Consider the following 12556-nt stretch of genomic DNA (forward strand, 5'->3'; position numbering starts at 1 on the left):
GTCTTCTTCATTGTCTCATGAATCTCCTTCATAGATAGGGAAAAGTCTTCAACATACCCATTTCCTTGTGCTCCACTTTTAAGTTCCCTTAGTTCACATATCCCTCTAAGACACAAGCCATAAACCACCTCAAAAGGGCTCTTACCCATAGACCTATTTATTGTGTCATTATAAGCATATTCAACCTGCCCAATAAGTCGGTTCCATGTCTAACTGTACTCCTTTTTAAGGCACCTTGATAAGTTTCCAAGACTCCTATTAATGAATTCTATTTGACCATTAGTTTGTGGGTGGTAGGTGGATCTAAAGGATGAATTGGTTCCTATCTTATGCCACAATGTCTTCCAAAAATGGCTCATAAACTTTGCATCTCGGTTTGAAACAATGCTAATGGATAGGCCATGGATTCTAATCACTTCTTTGAAGAAAAGATGAGTAATGTGAGAAGCGTCATGAATTATTTTGCAAGGCACAAAATGGGCCATCTTACTAAAATGGTCCACAATGACATAAATATTGTCATATCCTTACTTTGTTTTAGGTAGACCAACAACAAAAGCCATGCTAAGACATTCCCATGGTCTGCTAGGGATTGGGACTGGCCAGTATAACAACATTAGATGATGTCCCTTTAGCTTTTTCACAGACAATGCAACTCTCCACATAGTGCTTGATGTCCTTAGACATTCTAGGCTAATAGTAGAACCTTGTGACTAGTTCATGAGGCTTGTTGACTCCAAAATATCCACTTAGTGCCCCATTATGTTTTTTATTAAATTAAATTCTCGCTCATTGACCCTCTAGGGATACAATGCTGACTACCCTTAAACAAAAGATCCTTTTGATGTATAGTCTGAAGACTAACCATGAAAACTTTTTTTGAACTCTTTGCATACCTTGTAGATGTAAGAAAATTCTTCATCATCAGCATAAAGGGTCTTGAAGCTATCAATTCCTATGCTTTGGAGTTGTATTTCTTGTACTCTAAGGAGTCTTCTACTCAAAGCACCAACAACTTTTTTATGTACTCCTTTTTTGTGCTTGATTGTGAAGGTATAGGCTTGTAGATGCTCCACCCACTTCATATGTTTGCTACTCAAATTTTCTTGAGAGTTTAGAAAGCTAAGAGCTTGGTTGTATGAGTACACCACAAATTATTTGGGAAGCAAGTATTACCTCCTCTTCCTTAAGGCTTGGACTAGAGCATACAACTCTAAGTCATAAGAGGAGTACCTTTTTTTAGCATCATTAAACTTTTCACTATGGAAAGCCACTGGTCTACCTTCTTCGCTTAGAATAGCCCTAATGGCTACATTTCTAGCATCACACTCCACTTGAAAGAGTTTTTTAAAGCTAGGAAGTGCTAATGTAGGTAATTCATCTATCTTTTTCTTTAATGCCTCAAAACCTTGATCAACTTGTGGGATCCAAAGAAATTTTATCTTTACTCCACCCTTTATTGTGTCTAGCATACGTGCTCATATACCACTAAAGTTTCTAATGAACTTCCTATAGTATTGGGCCAAACAATAGGAGCTTCTCACCTCTGATGCAGCTCTTGGAGTAGGCTAACTTAGGATGGCATCTACCTTTTCTTGATCCATCTTGGGATCTCCTTGAGACAAAACTAGTTTCTTATTTGGTGGTAGCCACTTTTCAATGATCCCCTCCATTGTTTCTTATTTGGTAGTAGCCACTTTTCAAGTCTATTTTGGTGAAGTATCCCCCCCCCCGCCCCCACCCCAAGCAATCCATTAGGTCCTCAATTCTAGGTATCAAAAACCTATACCTAATGGTGATTCTATTTATGGCTATAGAATTAGTGCATAGTCTTCAAGTTCCCCTCTTCTTAGGTGCTAAAATAGTAGGGACTCCACATGGGATAATGATTTTCCTAATCAGTCCTTGGTCTAGGAGTTCTTGGATTTGTTTAGCAATCTCTTCATTTTGTTGTGGGGTCATCTTATAGGCAGCTTTATTAGGTAGGGTGGCTCCTAGGATAAAATCTATTTGATGGCTAACAAGTATTTTAGGAGGTAGGGTGGCTGGTTGTCCATCACTCACTATATCTTTATACTTGCTAAGTAATTCTTGCACCTCACTAGGTATCTTTGTTTTCTTACCAGCATATTCTTCTTTGGGCTTCAAGACCAAGGCAAATCCAACTATTCTTCTTCTAGGGTCTTTAGAAACTCCTTCTCTCTAACCATGAGCACATTTGGAATAGATTTTAGTTCACCCTCTTCTAGCAAGTATTAGATCTTAAATGTTACTCCATATTTCTTGAATGTATATGAGTTCTTTGTACCATCACGTATATCTTGACTATAAAATTGCCATGGTATTCCAAGTAGAAGGTGGCATGCATTTATGGGGAGAATGTCACATAGGACCCTATCTTTATACTTCCCTTTGGTGATCTCCACCCATGCTTGTCCTCCAACAAGTATATGTTGTGCCTTGTTGAGCCAAGTGACCTTGTAGGGGTCTGTATGAGGGATCCTCTTCAAGTTTAGCTTGTTGACTGCCTCTTCACTAATGATATTATCAGTTGAACCTGAATTTGCGATCACTCTACATACCTTTTCCAAGATTTTGCATTTGATCTAAAGAGGGCTCTCCTTTTGTTTGGTTGCTCCTTAACTGTCTCTTTGATCAAGGTCCTCTTTATCATGAGGTTCTCTCCTTCCTTTGATTCTAGAGGGACTTAAGAATGCTTGCTACTGCTGTTAGCCTCTTCTTGGACATAAGTTGCTCTTTTTGAACTTCCTTGGGAAGTTGAACTCTTCTCAGGACAACAATATGCAGGATGCCCTAATTATTGATAGTGATAGCATTTCATAGTAGCAAAATAGGAGGAGCCCCTTCCTTGGTTGTTGCTTCTTTCTCTCCAAGTGTTAGAACCCTACCCCTATTTGAGTTTCCTCTTCTTGCACTTCCATCTTGCTGACCAATACTTTTGGTGTCTCCTTAGGGTTTATATTCTAACCCTCTTCCTCCATAGCCTCTACCTCTTTCATCTCTGCCCTTACCCCTACCTCTTTGATTTGATTATGCCCTTTTTTGTTATTTTCCTCTACCTTCAAAGAAAGTTGAAAACACTTATGGATTGTTGTAGGAGTCCACAAACTTATTTCTTCTTGAATGCTCCATTTAAGGTTGCCTACGTACCTAGCCACCTTGATCGCTTCATCTTCTTACATACCCCTGATCTTAGACACAACTTTTGAAACTCTTTAGTATATGTGGCTGTATCCATGTCTTTTTGTTTCAGACTCCGCCTCTTCTTGTGCAATTGAATTTCATAATCCTCAGGAAAATATTGTTCCTTTATCTTAGTTACCATTGTTTTCCAATTTTCTATAGGTTGTTTCCCTAATTTCTCCCCTTCTTCCTAGAGGTATTTCCACCATGTTAGAGCTACTCCTCTTAGTCTTGATTTGGTTACTTTGACCTTTTGTGCCTTAGTAATGCCTTCACATTCAAAATGGTTCTCTAACCCTTCTAACTAGTCCATCAGCAATTTAGGTTCCATCTTCCCACTAAACAAGGGAACACCTTCTAGGGCCTTTCCTCCCAAGGCTTTAATAGCTTTCAAAAATGGTTATTTAGTGATAGGAGGGTCAGGTTCAAGGAAAAGGTCTTCTTCATCTACTTTCTATTTGCCACTACTTTTACCTTCTTGGTTCTTCTTAGCTACCTCGACAACTTTCTCTAACTTTGCTTTCATTTCTTCCAATGCTTCCTCTAGAACTCTATTCTTCTCTTTCTACTCACCCATCTCTTTAGCTAGATCTACATTGGTAACCATGGTTGATTATCTAATGGATTCTTTATGTTGAAACATCTACCCACTCTTCCAAAATGATTGGGCTTTAATAACAATATGATGTAACACAAGGTAGGTTGCTCACTTTAGTCCTAACTCTCTTAAGTATTGCTTAGGATTATTCTTAGCCTAATAGGGTTCTTTGCTTAAATTTAACCTCTATAGGATCCTAAATTTATCCTCTCACAACCTCTTACCAAGGTAACATTAGTGAATTGTTCAAATGCTCCTTCTAAAGGTACTCTTCCTAGGCACCTCCATACACCATTTTGCAACCAAATGGACTATATCTTCTTCCTGATGGGATAAGTGTATCCAAAAGTTGTATTTGACCTTTCATAGGCTCCTAGAATCCTTCTTGGTAAGGTGCCAATACCTATTTTGTCTCTAAGGCTAAAACTACCAAAAATAGACCTAATCAATTAGGCCTCTAGTTAGGAAAATCAAGCTATATCTCAAAACTCCTCTTCAAAAGGTGGTAAAAAAAAGTTGATATCTGAGTACCCTTTTAGAAGACCTCAATTATTTTCAAGGTTTGAGTTCCCCATGGCATATGTATAGTGGAAAACAATAATTTAGCCTTATTTGAAGGGTTTCAAGCAAGAACTTGCTACATTATCTAGGGTCTCTTCAAAAGGGCATCGAATCTATCCATGGGGAGATCTTCTTTGGTACAAAGAAACCTTTTTCATCCTCTACCTTCTCCAAACTTGGTTTGGACTGTCTTCCACATCCAAACCCTAAATTCTTCCAATCAACATTATATTTCCCTAGCCAACTCTCCAAAACTCTAATTGGGCATTTACAGGGCACAAGCTCTTCTATAGTATAGTATGTATAATGTGTCATCTCTGATTTTCCTCATTTCCATGATGATTACATGGTGGGAGCTCATGGGAGAGATATTTTTGTATGAATTGCTTCGGTAGGACCAACACACAAGAAGATTTAAAACAATTTTTAAAACCTAGTTAAATGAACACTTAGAGAAAAGTTGAATGAATAAAAAAGTATTTTATACACATGAACTAACTAAATCCAAAGTGAAACTTCCCCATTTAATCAATACTATATGACAAGATCTACAAACTGTTCAAGGAAAATGCCACAAAAACGTTTGTATTCCAGTGCAAGAAAATTTCTTCTAGCATCCAACCTGTTGATCTTTCTTCTCCCAATTAATATAGGGTCTATCAAGGTGTTGGTTTAGTTACCATAACCATCTACCTACTTTTCCATGCCATTCTAAGGAAGTTGCACAAAATGTTGTTAAGCAACTTTTCAAAGTTGCTGACAACTTTATAATTTTTCATTTTTGGCCTTGTTCATGATTTGAACCTTCTTATGTGGAACCACAATTGTTCATTGAAGATGTTCAAGAACACCATGTCTTCCAAACCAACAAGGTATGCCATTTTGACACCTAGACTCCTCCTAGCAACTTTTTGGCAACTTAGCAACTTTTAACAATTTTTATCAATTTGGACAATAATCTACCAACTTTGCATTGTATGAGGTCCAAAATAAGATACAAAATCACTACTTAGGACCTAGTTGAGTCATGTCCCACTTCTCAATGGCATGTACAGACTTTGAACCACTTTGACCATTTAGTGTTTAGTAACACATCTAGACAAGGTTTAGCCCAAAATAACTTGGTCTAAGCACCCTAACACACCCCTTGACCTAGCTAGAGTCATAATAAGCCACAAAATGACTCCCACACAAACCAACCCAAAAATAAGCCGAAAAGCAAGGGTTTATTTTCTTTGGACCATTAATACCATAAATGCAAAACTGAAATAGAGAAATAACAACAATTTGTTAGAACAAAATATGGGCTTCTCATTAGCGTTGCAAATGAGGAATTATAGAATTCAGAATTACCATATGCTAACCCACATGGGTTACTTCATTGTAGTAATCTACAAGAAAAAACTACAAACTATCACCTAGAGTTGTCCTAGACAATGTTTGGGCATTTCTTAAATAAGCAATTTTATATCACCCGAGAAGGTTCTATACATTCAAACTTAATACCTAGGGCCGACAGACCCTAACTATACATATACAGTCAGCCAAATACATTTTTGACATTTATTTTGGATGTTTTGGTTGGCCCAACTTCGGAAGGCCATAACTCTTGAACCATTCTTGCATTGGCTATTATAACCACTTTTTAGAATTGTCAACGTCTAATCTACAGGCTCAGATTAGCGCAAGTCCCCATCCATTGAGTTGGGCCTCATTTGGGCACATTTAGACCTTCAACGGTAAGCCATAAGTTTTTATACCAAAATTGCACACCAAAAATCCACAATAAATCCATGAATACACATGATACGACAGTAAGCCTCAATTGGTAGGCTGATATATCTAAGATGAATATCCACCTTTGAAACTAAGACATTTTAAGCTCATATGACTAACTTACTAAGTAGCAATCCTCCACGAACAACAACTTAGCATTAAGACAAATCTTATTCAAACAATTGAAATGAAATATTTGTGGTTGATGCAAGATTGCTCTTACACCTAGGATGCTCTTGCATCATTAGTAGATCCCTTTTATGTCTTATCTTTTTGTTTTCTCTCATTTCCCTTGTTATGTTTCTCCTCTTGGGGGAATCTGATAGTGGAAATGTTAGTTTGTGGATACATGTATGCTTTCATTAAAGCTATTGCTTCTGTTAAGGTTTTTTCAATCACTTTAACATGGGGGCATACACTCTGCTCATCCTTTTTCCATGGATACAAATGTAGATTACGTGTAGAGCTTAGAGTACTTCAACCTTAGTTCTTGGAATGATTTCTAAGGTATACCCAAATCTATGCATTGTTATTACATGTCTTTTATGCACTCTCTTTTTCCTTTTTCCTTTTTAGTTTCCAAGAACTTTGGACAATTCATGGGGGCTCGATCTCTTTTCAATCTCTCTCTAAACTCTAACAATTTGGGAGGATCGATCCTTATTTTTTATCCTTCTTTTGACTACTAACTGTTTCGGAAGCCCAATATTAATCCCATAAGGACACACACATCCTTATGCTTAGATCACCTTTTGATTCTTCTTTTTGGGACATGGAATTCCTTTGAAGTTGAAACCCTCAATGGACTAACTAACATGCCACACACAAACTTGCTATGCCATTTGGTCCATCTCCAATGGGTTGAATAACATGTCACACACACTTGCTAGACTATTCAATGCCATCCCCTTTTCCAAAGACCTTTTCCCCTGGCTCTTCCCTTGTTCCTTTTCCTTTTGTGGTCACAACAAGGCACACAAACCTTGTTGGGAAATCAACTACACCCCTTTATTTTATAGCAATTATCTCTCTTATTTTGACTCTGGATGTGATAAGACTCAACTCTATTGCGGGCTTGATGATTTCTTTCCTCTTTAGTCATAATAAGATTTGTTATTTTTCTCTTGATCTACTTTACCATGAGTTTGATGAAACTCATACTCTAGCTAAAGTGGGGCTTAATGTATCATCTTAAAATGGCCACACTTGCCTTTTCAGACCATTGAGCTCCCTCCTTTTCATGATTCCCTCTTTAGACCATGGATATGCTCATGCTTTGCTCTATTTTCCTCTTCTCTCTTTTATTTCTCTATGGCACCTAGGATCTATCCTCTTGGAGTAGGTCGACCTAGGTCAACCTAGTCCTCCTAGGTCAACCTAGTCCTCGATAGTTCTGAGTTTCAGGGCCCAAAATTCCTAGGTGGTTTAATTAGTTTGTGACCATTAACTAGTTAGCCTGTATTGTTTTCTTTCCCAAAAACTTATATATAAGGAGACTTGGAGGCATTTTATGAATCAATAATTCTCACTCACTCATGCACTCAAGATCTTTCTCTCTAGAAAATATTTTAGACTTTTTCATTTAAGGAGTTTAAGCACTCAAGGATTGAAGCAAGGAGATTTTTATCTAGAATTAGAGAATCCTTTGTGAGAATTTCATCTTCAAGCTCTAGCGTAATCTTAGCCATCAAGGGATGAGATCCATATTGAAAATGCATCATCTTCATTGATGTATATCTATATGCATGACACCATGATAGAGTTCTGATAGATCCATTGCAAATTGTGGAGATATCCTACATTCCTAATTCAAGATCTACATTACATGCATAACACATTCACATGGGCAAGGTAAGTCCTAACATTTATCTTGTTCTTTATAGTTATTTATATTTACTTTTCTCATTTATGCTTAATTCCATAAGCTAGGGCTTGACCAAGGCAAGCCCTTATCAAACCACAACCCCCAAACCTTTCTTTTCTATGTTGATTTGCATGTTGGAGTGAAAAGAATTGCAGATTTGGAACCTACAATTTGCCAGCTTGCTAGAGTCATTAATTTCAAAGTCACAAACTACATCAACCTAGTTGTAGGACCTCCTTTCAAGTTGACCAAGTCCTTCAATCTTGGATTTTGAGGATATTTATGGGTTTTGTTCCTTTCATTATTTCATTCCAAGACTTGCAGATGAAAGTTTAGAAAAGTTTCAGATCCAAAAGTTATTGAGTATAAATACATCTTTCTCATCACATTTCAAGGTGAGTCTTTTACATTTCATTTCATTTCATATCTTTACTCTAGGTTTGCATCTTAATTGGGCTCATTATATTCACACAACATCTAGATTTATATTTCTTATGCAATTAGTTAAATTTCACATTCACATTATTGTATTAAGGGCCTAAGAGAGTGTATTTCATTGTATTGCAAGTCCTCTTTACAACTTGGATTTAGTATTATCACCCTTCTCCCTTGGGTCTTGGCTAATATAATTCAGATCATAAGTGGAATCATACTTGAAAATCCCCCTCTTTCCCTCACATATACATATTTGAATGGCTCGATGCCTTGTAAAGTGGAAGCCTACATCCTATTAAAGTGCTTCCATTTTACGACTAAATAAAAATACTAAATTAATAGATTATCTATATAATATTATTCTCTATTAATTTATATGTATTAGTGTTGAGAGATTTCCACAATTTATGTAATTAAGTGATTTTTTTTTGTGTTTTATTGTGTGTGAGGTTTTTACATCAACTAGAGGAGAATGTTGATTCTATATGAAGTACCTTTGTTGATTTAGGTATAAAATGTTTCTTTCTTTTTACTAATGGAATTTGTTTCTTTGTTGAGTGTTAATCATTGGCATATATATGTACATTAATTATTAATGTCGTGGAAAGTGGCATTTATCTATTACAACTTAATGGTATAAGATTATATAAGTATAGTTTTTGATCATTTTGGTTCCACGGTGAACCATTGTAATTATCAAGTATTACCACAATGTACAAAGGTAACTCAAATGCTACCTATATCTATAATATTATATCATCCCAAAGCAACCCCTTTATAAGGCCTACTTCCATAAGCTCAATGCTAGCATGATTTATTGGTTTGTATGAAGTACATGGGGAAGTTGGTTACGACCAAGATCAATGTTGATTTTATGCACATTTTTTATTGCAATTATAAGTGAAAGTAGAAGATTTAATGATTTTAGCATCTAATTTTATATAACCTCATTGAATCATTTGTAACAAAAAGGTGCAATGAGTTGCTAATATCTTGATCATTTTTTTACGATGATTTATTTGTATTGTTCATTTGTACTTTTGAATTGTGCTCGACTAATTTCTCATACATATGTTTTTTTGTGTTTAACAAAAGTGAATTTGAGTTGTAGTATTACATACACAATATTTTTTACGGTGTACCAAAATCAATGAATTTTTTTGATACAAATTTGAAATATGAGTGTGATTTTTAGGCTAGTTTGTCCAAAATAGGCAATAGTTCAATTAAGTCACCTTTAAGATTGATAGGTATACTAATGTAGCTTTGGTGTTATTGATAGGAAAATTTGTCACGTAATGTACTATCTAATTTCAATAAAAAGTTTTGGCCTTATGAAGCTCATATCATCACAAGAAGTTATTTGATATGTTTTATGTATTATTAAAATTTGAGTAGGTAACCAACCCTTAAATACTTGATTGTCTTCTATTCATTCATCAATGCTTGTGTGTTGACCATTGTAGGAGTAACCAAGAGTTATTTATGTTTATGTAATGTAATATCTTGAGGTACATTTTAGATGCAATGAATAAAATAAGGTTTTCTTATGTTCATTATTCCTTAAATGACCCTAGGAATATATTGCTTTTCAAGGAATTATTGAAATGGTTTCATGTACTAATAATAAGTATCAAAAAATTTAAATGATAGAAAATGTGCTAGACCATCCAAGTTTAATATTAACATTCATCTTATTTGGATATCTTGTAAAATGTTTACAAATCATTGTTTACTGTCTTCCTCACATTTGTTATGAACATAATCATACTTATCAAGAATTTAGTTGAGGTAATTTAGATTTTTGTTGCTACCAAGGCTCATTTTAACAATAATTTTCAATATCAATGTCCTCATCGTCTTCATCAATGACCCATGTTTTAATCATGTGGTCAATGTGTCATACATTTTAATTTTTTACATGTGTCTCCAATTTTTATTATTATTTTGCCTTCGATGAAGCTCACATTTTTTGCCATTATAGAAAGTTTGTAAAGGACTTTCTTACTCCAATACATTTTTTAAAAGTGTTATGCATCATCTTTTGGAAAAGTATGGAATCAACTAAAGGCATTGATCTTTCATTTTATTTCCTATATTCCCACATGCACCCTTTAGAGAGAATAATCTTATATTGAGAGAGAGTGAAACAATGTAAGATAAACTTTGGCTTTTCCAAAATTTAGTAATCATAGCATAATCAATCACATTAGATGTAAGAATTATACAACATAATAAGAATATATCTTCCATGAAAGACCTTACAAGGGAAAACCATGACAATAAATTGCTTAAATAAAACCTTCTTTGAATTTCTAAATAAAAAAATAACCCCTTGAACTTCTACCAACTTAATGAATGATGCTAATATTTTTAGTGAGAGGCACCAAGCTCTTGGTCTCTTAGTTAGGAAGAACCAACCTCCAATGAATAATATGATAATTATTTAAAAAAAATTCCTAGATAAACTCTAATTATCATTCACAAATATGCTCATGACTTCAAAATTTGTCTTAAAATATATTCAATATAACTCTTTTAGATTTTTCCCTATATACCCTTCAACTTGTGCGAACTTAACGAATGATGCTAATCTTTTTAGTGAGAGGCACCAAGCTCTTGGTCTCTTAGTTAGGAAGTGCCAACCTCCAAGTAATAATATGATAATTATTTGTGTAAGAATTTGGTATAGATCTGATACCATGTAAGAATTTGGTATAACTCTAATGCCATGTAAGAATTTTCCTTAGGGAAAAATCACCAAAGATCAAGGAACTCAAGCACAAGCACAAGGAAGAACAACAAGGTATCATCAAAATAACAATATCCAAAATTGATTTATTTGCATTCAATGTTCTATCATGTCATGTACATACACACTAGGAGTGCCTAAATATAAAGGCCTCTAGAATGCTTCTAGAATGTCTAGGAGTCAGCACTTGATAAGTCATACAACCAAGCACATGTCCACCAGAAGTGGATTATTCTTCTTGAGCATAGGAATAAGTGTGATGATGAGAGGATAAGCCTACAAAGGTGTAGCATGCAAAATTATGTTGTTGACACCATGTGTTAAAATAGGAGTGCAAATAACTGTGTTGTCTACATGATAACTCAGTTAATTATGCAAACTCCAATGTTGTAGATACCATGTGTTGAATTAGAGTTGCTTACTCTAGTGTTGTCAACATGACAACTCATAAAGGTATGCAAACTCCTAGGTGTCAAACCAATAAATAATAAAATAATGCATTGACCTAAGTAAACTTAATTAGAGTGTAATAAGTAAATACTTATTTACACCAACACCACCCCTTAAGTGCAACTTAGGGGAATGCACTTAAGCTTACAAAAGCAAGGATGAAAATTCATGATGGGTTCTAGTTACTAGGCCATGTTAGGTACCCATGCACAAAGAAAGAAAGATGGAAAACATCATGGGAAAAATCCTCCCCTGAAAAGGGAGATGAAAAATCAAGATGCATGGGTAGATGGAGTAATCAAGACCCCCCCATTATGGCATACATCAAGTATATACAAAAGAGAAATATGAGAAGGAAAAAACCCCTAAGAGGAAAAAGTTCCCCCAATAAAAGAGAAGAAGAAAGAGACAAGGTAGTCCCCCCCCCCCCCCCCCCCCAAAAAAAAAAAAATGTAGAGTGTCAATCAGCGATAGTTGCTCCAATGTAGAAGTTGATCCATGATTGCTGAATAATGTTCCTCCCCTTTGGAAGAAACAACAGTAGAGGTACAAGTGAGATGCTTCCCCTATGTGTAGAAAGAATCCCAAAGATGAATGGTTTCTCTAAAACCTGCTCAACTGTCCCTGTGTCAATACTGATGGTTGCCCCTTCCAACACTGCTAAAAAGAATGAGTGCAGTTCTTACAAGGATGAATGTCAAATATGTCCTAAAGAACCAATTGTCTCGTCAAATGATAAAGAGACCTCTTACAATTGATGTACATAAGAATCCACAATCACATCAACCTATGAAGACTGATCATGTAGAGAATGCACAAGAGGGTCAAAATGAACCCTTGTGACAACTAAAGAAGGATCTTCTTCTTCAAAGAGAAGATGTAAATCATCTATAATGTCTCCCAAATCTGCTATGTG

The sequence above is a fragment of the Cupressus sempervirens genome, chromosome 9, assembly GCF_028749045.1.
Source record: "Cupressus sempervirens isolate cs-2001-9-10 chromosome 9, ASM2874904v1, whole genome shotgun sequence".
In the NCBI taxonomy this organism is placed as follows: domain Eukaryota; kingdom Viridiplantae; phylum Streptophyta; class Pinopsida; order Cupressales; family Cupressaceae; genus Cupressus; species Cupressus sempervirens.